Here is a 12,843-nt window from a genome sequence, read left to right on the forward strand (position 1 = left end):
AACAAAGTCCAATGCGTCACAAGAAAATCGTAGAAATCGCTTGGATAGGTAAAAGCATTCCCAAGTTATTACCACATAAATTGAAACATGTCAGATTTGAAAAATCAGGCCCTGTCAGGAAGGTCAAAAGCAGCCACAACGGGAAGGGGTTAAGGAGTAGTATTTTGTGGCGGTCAGACCGGATTGGTCAATACATATTCTGAGTAAAGATTAGAGTAGAAGGTACGGCAGGCTTTATAAATTAGATAGGGTTGTCCATAATAATAGATAGGATAGCTTATGATTTGTGGAGCTTGCTGGGTGGGGACTTTAAAAAGTTCAGTGAATGAAATAGTGTAATATCGTAATAGGTGTGACTATGGAGCCGATTGGTGAGAACGAGTCACGTGGTTGTGCGGGATACAAAAGAGCTGGAATTTCAAAACATTTGTACAGCTGCAATACCCTGAAATAGAGGTAAATCATGGAGAGAATGATATAACCCATATACTGTAGATTACTGTAATTGAAATAATTTTTTTGTAATTTATGGTAATGTGGTGGGAATGGTTTCATATGCCGTTTTATTGTTAAGCTACAATTACATGATGTTGGATTGGCCCATATGATGTACATAAAAAGGTTTCCACATATATTATTTTATATGTGTTTATTAGAACTTTGTGTGATGTAAGGCATTCACCGTTATCCAGATTTAAATACCTGCTGACAAGTCCCGGAAGAACGAAACCAAGGTTCGGGCAGGAATTTTAGCTTTCCACATGCTTTTACAATTTGATACATCTGAATTATTATAGATTATTTTGGGAGTATGTAATAAACCAGCGTGGAGTGAAATTATCCCATAAGTGTTGCATTATACTTCATTTACATGTTTAAAGGTATACGACTTAAATTCTGTGAAAGCATCGGAGAATTAGTGTCAGGAAACAGATAATTTATCTGTAGAACTACAGGATCCTGGAGAATGGAAAATACACGCATTGGGATTGTCAGTCGCATATGGGCTGGGGGAAGCGTTACCCATCAAAAACCTGACTTTTATTATGTATTTTTTTTTATTTTGCCTCTTCGCATTCCGTTTGTAATAACTTTATCTTTTAATCAATGTAGTTGTAGGAGGTCTTGTTTTTTGTGGGACGAGTTATACTTTATGGTGGCGCCATTTTCTGTTACATATACACAGGGCCGGCCTTCAGGTAGATGGCGCCCCGTGCGAAATTATCTTTCGGCGCCCCACGCCATTCTAAAAAATGCCCCATAAAAAAGCATAATTCCTCCCCACAGTATAATGCCCTATATAGTGCCCCCACAGTGTAATGCCCCTTTAGTGCCCCACACACAGTATAATATTTAATAATGTAATATATTATAACGCCTTCAAGGACACAGTATTTTGTCCTCTAATTGTGCCCACACAGTGTTATGCCCCCTAAGTGCCACACACATTATATTGCCCCCTGTAGTGCCCCTACACAGTATGATGTCCGCTTAGTGGCCTCCACAGAGTAGAATGCCCCCACAGCCCCCCTAGTAGAAAGTGCCCCCTGTAGATTGTGCCGTACAGCCTCCCTGTAGACAGTGCCATAATCCCCCACCTCCTCTTTGTAGACCGTGCCATACAGCCCCCATCTGCCCCTTGTAGTGTCATACAGACCCACCTCCTTCTTGTACACAGTGCCCCCACCGCCCCCTTGTAGACAGTGTCATGCAGCACCCACCTCCCCATTGTAGAAAGTGACATACAGCCCCCACATCCCCCTTGTAGAGAGTGACATACAGCCCCCACATCCCCCTTGTAGACAGTGCCATACAGCCCCCCACATCCCCCTTGTAGACAGTGCCATACAGCCCCCCACATCCCCCTTGTAGACAGTGCCATACAGCCCCCCACATCCCCCTTGTAGACAGTGCCATACAGCCCCCCACATCCCCCTTGTAGACAGTGCCATACAGCCCCCCACATCCCCCTTGTAGAGAGTGACATACTGCCCCCCACCTCCACCTGACAGGATCCTTGCGTAGGCCGGCTTGATCCAGAGAGGTCATCACGCCATCTGCGCAGGGATCCTGTCCCTGCGCCTCATAGGCTGCAGGCGCCTCTGTAGCCTGCTACAGAGTTTCCCAATCTTTTCGGACTTCAGCCACCCCCTGGAAAAAAAAAAAATCCTCAGGGCCCACCTACCAAAAATTGTTTAGAGAAAGACAGAAAATAGCTAAAAATAAGCACTACATTCTTGGGGTATGTTCACACAGCATTTTTTGTAAGGCAGAAAAAAAATCTGCTTTTGAATTGACAGCGTTATTTGATGGGGTTTTTTTTGCGTTTTTTTTTTAAGCCGTTGAAGCAAATGCAAAAGACGCAGCAAAAAAAGCTCCAAACGAGCGCCACAGCTATTTTCTACTACTATTAATTTCAATTGTAGATCATAGGTGGAAACCACTTGAAGACCATCAGCCCCCCCCCACTCACAATGAAATAACTATCAGCCCCCCACTAACAGTAAAATGACCATCAGCCCCTCCACTCACAGTAAGGCTGGGTTCACACACACTATTTACGGACGTAATTCGGGCATTTTAGCCCCAAATTACGTCAGAAAATGCGGCTCAAAAGCGTCGGCAAACTTCTGCCCATTCATTTGAATGGGCTTTACGATGTTCTGTGCCGACGGTCATTTTTTTTATGCGCCTAGTGTCAAAAGACGGCGCATAAAAAAAAAAGACGCCCGCGTCAAAAGAAGTGCCTGTCACTTCTTGAGACGTAATTGGAGCCGTTTTCCCTTGACTCCATGGAAAAACAGCTCCAATTACGTCCGTCATGGACGCAGCGAAAAGCGCCTGCACATGCCATTATGGCTGAAATTCCGGAGCGGTTTTCTTCTGAAAACAGCTCCGTAATTTCATCCGTAACGGAGGCTGCTGTGTGAACATACCCTAAAATGACCATCAGCCCGTCCACTCACAGTAAAATGACCATCAGCCCCCCACTCACAGTAAAACGACCATCAGCCCGCCACTCACAGTAAAACGACCATCAGCCCGCCACTCACAGTAAAACGACCATCAGCCCGCCACTCACAGTAAAACGACCATCAGCCCGCCACTCACAGTAAAACGACCATCAGCCCGCCACTCACAGATGCCCCCTGTAGATCGTGTCACACAGCCCCCTTGTAGGTCGTGCCACACAGACCCCTTGTAGGTCGTGCCACACAGCCCCCTTGTAGGTCGTGCCACACAGCCCCCTTGTAGGTCGTGCCACACAGCCCCCTTGTAGGTCGTGCCACACAGCCCCCTTGTAGGTCGTGCCACACAGCCCCCTTGTAGGTCGTGCCACACAGCCCCCTTGTAGGTCGTGCCACACAGCCCCCTTGTAGGTCGTGCCACACAGCCCCCTTGTAGGTCGTGCCACACAGCCCCCTTGTAGGTCGTGCCACACAGCCCCCTTGTAGGTCGTGCCACACAGCCCCCTTGTAGGTAGTGCCACAAATTCCGCCTTGCTGCACAGCCCCCTTGTAGGTCGTGCCACACAGCCCCCTTGTAGGTCGTGCCACACAGCCCCCTTGTAGGTCGTGCCACACAGCCCCCTTGTAGGTCGTGCCACAAATTCCGCCTTGCTGCACAGCCCCCTTGTAGGTAGTGCCACACAGCCCTCTTGTAGGTAGTGCCACAAGGCCCCCGTGTAGGTAGCACTCCCTTCCTGTAGATAGCGCCACTGTAGCTCCCTGTGGCTGGGGATTCCGCTCCTTGACGGAGTGCTTGATGTCTCTGTCCATATATGAACAGTGACATCGGGCAACTAATTCCTGAAACGGAATCCCTGTCCACAGCGTTGCAGACGCTGTGACCGGGGATTCCACTCCAGGAGAAGCCCCTGACGTCTCTGTCCATTTAGTCGGGGGGTGCTACCTACAGGGGTTCTGCTAAAAAATCTCCTCCTCCTCACATCCACTTCGCGCTATGAGGAGGAGGAGGAGGAGAGAAAGCACGTCCATGTCAGTTGTCCAGAGGAGTGTCGCGGCACCCCTGGAGGGTTCTCATGGGAACCTCATGTTGGGAACCACCAGCCTAGTAGATCGCAGAGCAGGGAGATACCTCCCTGCTCTGCTAGTGTTCAATAGTGTCTGCGTCCTTAGCAGGGCCGTATTTACAACTCACGCTGCCCTAGGCACGAAGCCTGAATATACCCCCATTAAAAGGCCTATTTATTTTAACCAATTATAATGATATTTGGTCAGTGTTAACAAAGGAGAAGATCAATGATAAAAACTTTGCTTATCGTTAATCTCAAATGAGAAAAAAAAAAAAAGGTAATACACTCGGCCGTAGTCATAGCAATGCGTATTCTCTTCTGAGCGTAGCCCGGCCTCCAGGTATGACGATGCATCCCATGTGACCGCTGCAGCCAATCAAAGGCTGCAGCGGTCACATGGACTACAGTGTCATCGCAGGAGGCCGGGCTACACTCAGAGGGAGATTGACTACGGCTGGGAGTATTCGCTTTTTTTTACATTTATTTCTGCAGTCTTTCCGCCAAAAAAACTGCACCAAAATTTGGTGCTGTTTTTCAGGTGAAATTCCCTGCGGTTCTCAGGACGTATACACTGTGTAGTTTTACGTATCCACCCTGTGTGTTACTACACTTATAATCAAGTTGCTCTCACCACAAATATTATCTCTAAGGGCTTATTCAGACGAATGGGATATACGTCCGTGCAACGCGCGTGATTTTCACGCGCGTTGCACGGACCTATATTAGTCTATGGGGCCGTGCAGACATGTGCGTTATTTTTATGCAGCGTTGGTCCGGTGCGTAAAAGTCACGACATGTACGTTCTTTGAGCGTTTTTTGCGCATCACGCACCCATTGAAGTCAATGGGTGTGTGAAAACCACGCATGCCGCACGGAAGCACTAACGTGCGAACAGCGTGATTCGCGCAACAGCAGTGAAAAGGATGAATGAAAACAGAAAAGCACCACTTGCTTTTCTGTTTACAAACATCCAAATGGAGTGTCATGATGGCGGCTGCACAAAAAGCACGCAGCCGCGCATCATATGATGCTGCCGCACGGAGCTGTCAAGCACATTTTGCGCAGGCAAAACGCCGCGTTTTTTGCGTGCGCAAAAGCCACACGCTCGTGTGAATCCAGCCTAAGGGTAAGGCCACACAGAGCGGCCCTGACACGGTCGCAACGCAGCTAACAACCACGCCGGCACCATGTTCGGTGCGGCTGTCAAACAGCCTGTTAGTGGCCGCACGTATTCCAGTTACATTCGCATGTGCACTGCCGCTCCATTCATTCTCTATGGGAGCGCCGGAGATAGCCGAGTGCAGTGTTCAGCTTTTTCCGGCGCTCCCATAGAGAATGGATAGGGGGTAAGCTGCTGTAATTTGCAAAATCGTGCGGCCATAAAGGGTGTATTAATTCATGGTCGCACGATTTTGCAAATTACAACAACTTACCCCCTATTCACTCTCTATGGGAGCGCCGGAAAAAGCAGAACACTGCACTCGGCTATCTCCGGCGCTCCCATAGAGAATGAATGGAGCGGCAGTGCGCACGCGAGTGTAACCGGAATACCCCTTAACGAGGTATTTGACAGCCGCTCCTACATAGTGCCAGCGCGGTTGTTGGCTGCGTTGCAACAGTGTGAGGGCCGCTCCGTGTGGCCGTACCCTAAAGAATCCTGTCTCCCCATACATAACGCTAAGTTCCCCTCCCCCATGATTCATAATAAGCTCCTACACCACTAAATAAACTATAGAGAAGTCCCCCTCCCCACAAAATACATTTATAAAGAATCCCCCCACACTCCTATAGCATTTAGGGCAATGTCCCCTCACCTTCAAAATCGATCTGTAAAAAATACAAACACACACAAAGTACCTATAACCTAGTCTCCCCTCCCCCACAAAATCGATCTTTGCAAAAAAAACAAAACATCCTGTTACACATCACTAAAAGCCCCCTCTTTTCTCCTCCCTCACACAGAACATAAATAAACATAGATTAACATAGATTAAGCTAAAGCTGCTGCTCTTACCTGACACCGGAGCTCCGTGGAGGAGTCTTCACTGTGGCAGCAGCACAGCAGGAAGGAGCTGCGTGAGGTGCGGAGTCTGTGTGAGTACAGGCTGTGCCGATTGGTGGAGCAGACAGAAGCACCTGCTGCTGCTCCTCCAATCAGCGCTCACTTCACACAGCCGTGGAGAGGAAGGAACATTTCTCCTCTCTTCGGCTCGTACCCACTGGCGCCCCCCTCACAGCATGGCGGCCGGCGCCCTGTGCGACCGCACGTGTCGCACATAGCTAAGGCCGGCCATGCATATACATTAGTACTCAATTTAGAGGAGTGTTTAAAAAAAACAAAAAACGAAATAAGCATGTTTTTATTACATTTTGTTTCATCCCATACACCAATCTTAATTATAGATGTATTGTACAGGTTGTTACATTTGCAAGTTTACTAAATATGCAATTGCCTTGCGTAAGTATTTACCCCCATTGGTGTTGTTCCTGTTTTATGTTACAAAATGGAATTAAAAAGTATTTTCAATTATTTACTTTATTTAATGGACCTTACAAATAGTTCAAATTGTTAGTGGGGGAAAAAAAACAAAAAGAAAAAAAACTTTGTAAATGCATATGTATTCACCCCCTCTGCTATAAAACCACACAAAAAGGTCTGGTCAAACCAGTTAACTTCAGAAGTCACAATTAGTTCTCATGGAGAACCATTAAATCCATCATAACAAAATGTTGAGATTATGACAACTACTGTACAAACCTGACATGGGAAGGCCGCCCACCAAAACTCACAAAACGGGCAAGCATGGCATTTGTCAGATTCAACAAAGACACCAATGATGACACTGAAGGAGCTTCAAAGAAGGAGATGGAAGTACTGTACATAGGACCACTATAAGCTGTACACTCCTGAGTAGGTTTTTATTTTTAGTGGCTAAAAAAATTACTTAAAAGAAAACATATTTTGAGTTCACCAAACAGCATGAGAGACTCCCCCAAACACATGGAAGAAGGTTCTCTGGTCAGATGAGACCAAAAAGGACTTATTTTTTTTTAAACCATGAAAAACACAATGGGTGGCGCAAACCCAGCACTTCCTATCACCCAAGGAATACCATTCCCACAGTGAAGCATGGTGAGGGCAGCATCATGCTGGTGGGATGCTTTTCATTGGCAGGGACTGGAAAACTAGCCAAGATTGAAGGAAAGATGGATGGCAGTAAATACAGGGCAATTCTTGAGAAAAACCTGTTTGTCTGCCAGAGATTTGAGATTGGAACACCTTCCAGCAGGACAATGATCCTAAACGTACTCCTAAAGCAACAATGGAGTGTTTTAAAGAGGCTCTGTCACCAGATTATAAGTGCCCTATCTCCTACATAATCTGATCGGCGCTGGAATGTAGATAACAGTGGTTTTTATTTTGAAAAACTGTCATTTTTTAGCAAGTTATGAGCAATTTTAGATTTATGCTAATTACTTTCTTTACAGACAACTAAGCGTGTTTTTACTTTTTACCAACTGGGCGTTGTACAGAGGTGTGCTCAAAAAGGATAGTTTTTCAAAATAAAAACCACTTATCTACATTACAGCGCCGATCAGATTATGTAGAAGATAGGGCACTTATAATCTGGTGACAGAGCCTCTTTAAGGGGAAATATTTGAAATGTCTTGAAATGGCCTGACCTCAATCCAATTAAGAATCTGTGGCATGATTTGAATACTGCTTTACACCAACACAGCCCATTTAGTTGGAGCGGTTTTGCCTGTAGGTATGAGCAAAAAGCCCAGTGTCTAGATGAGCTAATCTAATCGAGACATACCTCAAGAGACTTGCATCTGGATTTTCAGCAAAAAGTTAGTTCCACATAGTATGGACTTTCAGGGGGTGAATACTTATACATTAAAAGTTCTGTATTTTTGCTTCAATTATTGCTTATTTCACAGTAACATTTATAATTATTTTGCACCTTCAAAGTGAAATGCATGTTGTGTAAATAAAATGTTACAAACCTCCCCCTCAAAAAATGTTATAAAATCCATTTTAAATTCAAGTCTGTAATGTAACAAAAACACCAATAGGGGTGAATACTTTTGCAAGGCATTGTATATTATTTTGTGTTTTGGGCCTTCTATTTAACCCCTTCCCTCTTTAGCCACTTTTGACCTTCCTGACAGAGCCTCATTTTTCAAATCTGACATGTGTCACTTTATGTGGTAATAACTCCGGAACGCTTTCACCTATCCAAGCGATTCTGAGATTGTTTTCTCGTGACACATTGGACTTTATGTTACTGGCAAAAGTTGCTCGATATGTTCAGTATTTAATTGTGAAAAACACCAAAAATTAGCGAAAAATTGCAAAAATTAGCATTTTTCTCAATTTAAATGTATCTGCTTGTAAGACAGGCAGTTATACCACACAAAATTGTTGCTAATTAACATCACCCATGTGTCTACTTTAGATTGGCATCGTTTTTTGAACATCCTTTTATTTTTCTATGACCTCACAAGGCTTAGAACTTTAGCAGCAATTTCTCACATTTTCAAGAAAATTTCAAAAGGCTATTTTTACAGGAGGCAGTTCAGTTGTGAAGTGGTTTTGAGGGCCTTATATATTAGAAACCCAAAAAAAGTCACCCCATTTTAAAAACTTCACCCCTCAAAGTATTCAAAACAGCATTTAGAAAATGTCTTAACCCTTTACACATTTCACAGGAATTAAAGCAAAGTAGAGGTGAAATTTACAAATTTCATATTTTTCTGCAGAAATACATTCTTAATACAATTTTTTTTATAACACAGAAGGTTTTACCAGAGAAATGCAACTCAATATTTGTTGCCCAGTTTCTGCAGTTTTAGGAAATATCCCACATGTGGCCGTAGCGTGCTACTGGACTGAAGCACTGGCCTCAGAAGCAAAGGAGCACCTAGTGGATTTTGGGGCCTTATTTTTGTTAGAATATATTTTAGGCACCATGTCAGGTTTGAAGGGCTCTTGCGGTGCCAAAACAGTCAAAATCCCCCAAAAGTGACCCCATCTGGGAAACTAGACACCTCAAGGAAATTATCTAGGGGTGTAGTGAGCATTTTGACCGCACAGGTTTTTTACAGAAATTATTGGAAGTAGGCCGTGAAAATTAAAATCAAAATTTCTTCAAAGAAAATGTAGGTTTAGCGATTTTTTTTCTCATTTCCACAAGGACTAAAGGAGAAAAAGCACCGCAAAATTTGTAAAGCAATTTCTCCCGAGTAAAACAATACCTCACATGTGGTAATAAACGGTTGTTTGGAGACACGGCGTGGCTGAGAAGGGAAAGAGCGCTATTTGGCTTTTGGAGTTCACATTTAGCAGGAATGGTTTGCGGAGGCCATGTCACATTTACAAAGCCCCTGAGGTGACAAAACAGTGGAAACCCCAAACAAGTGACCCCATTTTGGAAACTATACCCCTTGAGGAAATTATCTAGGGGTATAGTGAGCGATTTGACACCACGGTTTTTTTGCAGAAATTATTGGAAGTAGGCCCTGAAAATAATAATCTACATTTTTTCAAAGAAAATGTAGGTTTAGCTAATTTTTTCTCATTTCCAGAAGGACTGAAGGAGAAAAAGCACCACAAAATTTGTAAAGAAATTTCTCCCGAGTAAAACAATACCCCACATGTGGTAATAAACGGCTGTTTGGACACACGGCAGGGCTTAGAAGGGAAAGAGCACTATTTGACTTTTTGAGATCACATTTAGCAGGAATGATTTGCGGAGGCCAGGTCACATTTGCAAAGCCCCTGAGGGGACAAAACAATGAAAACGCCCAAAAAGGGACTCCATTTAGGAAACTACACCTCTTGAGGAATGCATCTAGGGGTGTAGTGAGCATTTTGACCCCACAGATGTTTCATAGAATTTATTAGAATTAGGCAGTGAAAATAAAAATAGTCCTTTTTCTTCAATAAGACGTAGCTTTAGCGCAAATTTTTTCATTTTCTCAACAAATAAAGGAAAAAAAAGAACCCAACATTTGTAAAGCTATTTCTCCCGAGTACGGCAATACCCCATATGTGGTCATAAACTGCTGTTTGGGCAAACCGCAGGGCTCAGATGGGAAGGACCGCCATTTGGAGTGCAGATGTTGCTGGATTGGTTTCTGGGCACCTGTGGGCCCAAAACAGTGGAAACCCCCCAGAAGTGACCCCATTTTGGAAACTACACCCCTCAATGCATTTACCAAGGGGTGTAGTAAGCATTTTAACCCTGCAGGTGTTTTGTAGAAATTAGTGTGCGCTCAATGTTGCAGAGTGAAAATGGGATTTTCTTCCATAGATATGCCAATATGTGGTGCCCGGCTTGTGCCACCATAACAAGACAGCTCTCTAATTATTATGCGGTGTTTCCCGGTTTTAGAAACACCCTACATGTGGCCCTAATCTTTTTTCTGGACATATGACAGGGCTCAGAAGTGAAGAGTACCATGCGGAGTGGAGGCCTAATTTGGCGATTTACAAAGTATTGGCTCATAACTGCAGACGCTCAGATGTGAAATAATAAAAAGAAACCCCTGATAAGTGACCCCCACTATGGAACTGCACCCCTCAAGGCATTAATTAAGGGGTGTAGTGAGCATTTTCACCCCACAGGTCTTTTCCATAAATGAATGCGCTGCGGATGGTGCAAATTAAAAATTTATATTTTTCCCTAGATATGCCATTCAGTGGCAAATATGTCATGCCCAGCTTATGACGCTGGAGACACACACCCCAAAAATTGTTAAAAGGGTTCTCCCGGGTATGACGATGCCATATATGTTGAAGGAAACTGCTGTTTGGGGACGCTGCAGGGTTCAGGGCCGAGGGAGCACCATTTGGCTTTTGGAGAGCGGATTTTGCTTGGTACTATATTTGTTTGAGTATTGCTGGTGTTTTATAATGTGGGGGTACATGTAAGCGGGGCGGAGTATATAAGGGGCATAGTCAGGTGGTATAAAAAAATAAAAATAATCCATAGATGTGTGTTACGCTGTGAAGCAATCCTTTCTGCACAGGCCTGAGTCGCCCTGATAAATGGCGTCATTTCTTATCCCCCTTTTGGTCCACACTCCGCGCCTTTGTAGTTTGGGGAATTTTGCTGGGAAAGTATTATCCTGGTATAATACGGGCACCGTCGCTTCCAGCGGATATGTTTGGGCCCTCCCCTTCCTGGTTCCCTAATTTTAGGTCCTTGATAAATCGCCTCTTGAAACAGAAGAAATGTTCCCCTCGGGCACAACTGCATATTTTTTTATTTCCTGACTTATTGGAGCCATAACTAATTTTATTTTTCATAGACGTAGTGGTATGAGGGCTGGTTTGTTGCGGGACGAGCTGTAGTTATTATTGGTACCATGTTGCGGTACATGCAACTTTTTGATCACCTTTTATCCTATTTTTTGGGATGCTAGGTAAACAAAAAAACGCAATTCTGGCACAGCTTTTTTTGTTTTTTTTATACAGCAATCACCATGCGTTATAAATTACGTTAACTTTATTCTGCGGGTCAGTACGATTCCGGCGATACCTAATTTATAGCACTTTTTTATGTTTTACAACTTTTTGCACAATAAAATTACTTTTGTAAAAAGAATGTATTTTTTCTGTCGCCAAGTTGTGAGAACCATAACTTTAATTTTTTTGTCGACGGACGTGTATGAGGGCTTGTTTTTTGCGGGACGAGCTATAGTTTTTATAGGTACCATTTTTGGATACGTGCGACTTTTTGATCACTTTTTATTGTAATATTTGTAGGGCAAAGTGACCAAAAAACAGAATCTCTGGTAACGTTTTTTACGGGTTTTTTTTACGCTGTTCACCGCGTGCAATAAATATAATATTTTGATACCTCCGGTCGTTACGGTCGTGGCGATACCAAATACATATGGTTTATTATTATTTTTCAATAATAAAGGACTTGATAAGAGTAAAAGGGGGATTGTGTTTTATTTGATTACTTGAAACTTTTATTGTTTTCAAACTTTTATTTTTTGCACTTTTTTTACACTTTTTCTCAAGTCCCACTAGGGGACTTGAAGGTCCAACGGTCAGATTTTTTTTTTTCTAATACATTGCACTACCTATGTAGTGCAATGTATTAGATCTGTCAGTCATTCACTGACAGCAAGCCGTTTAGGCTTCGCCTCCCGGCGGGTCCTAAATCGGCTTCCGTAATGGCAGAGCAGGAGACCATTGTGTCTCCTGTTGCCATAACAGCAGTCGCCAGTCCCGTTTGCCTGTCAGGGCTGGCGATCTGCTAGTAACCGCTACGATGCAGCAATCGCTTTCGATTGCTGCATCGAAGGGGTTAATGGCAGGGATCGGAGCTAGCTCCGGTTCCTGCCGTTACAGGTGGATGTCAGCTGTACAGTACAGCTGACCTCCACCGCTGATGACGCCGGATCAGCTCCTGACCCGGCGCCATCTTGCCGATCAGGCTCCGCCGCCGGGCGGATCTTGACCGGCTTCGGTGCTAGGCAGACCGGGAGGCCAGTATTAGGCCTCCGGTTGCCATTGCAGCCACCGGAACCCCGGCAATTTCATTGCTGGGGCTCCGATGAGCTGCAAACACCTTAAGTGCAGCGATCGCGTTTGAGCGCTGCACTTAAGGGGTTAATGGCGGGGATCGAAGCTAATTTCGGTCCCCGCCGTTACAGTCGGATCTCAGCTGTAAGATACAGCTGAGATCCGACGATGATGGCACCGACTCAGCTTCTGAGCCGGTGCCAAACGTTTGACGTACATGTACGGCATTTTGCGGGAAGTCAATGCTTTCCATGACGTA

The sequence above is a fragment of the Rhinoderma darwinii genome, chromosome 1 (assembly GCF_050947455.1).
Source record: "Rhinoderma darwinii isolate aRhiDar2 chromosome 1, aRhiDar2.hap1, whole genome shotgun sequence".
In the NCBI taxonomy this organism is placed as follows: domain Eukaryota; kingdom Metazoa; phylum Chordata; class Amphibia; order Anura; family Rhinodermatidae; genus Rhinoderma; species Rhinoderma darwinii.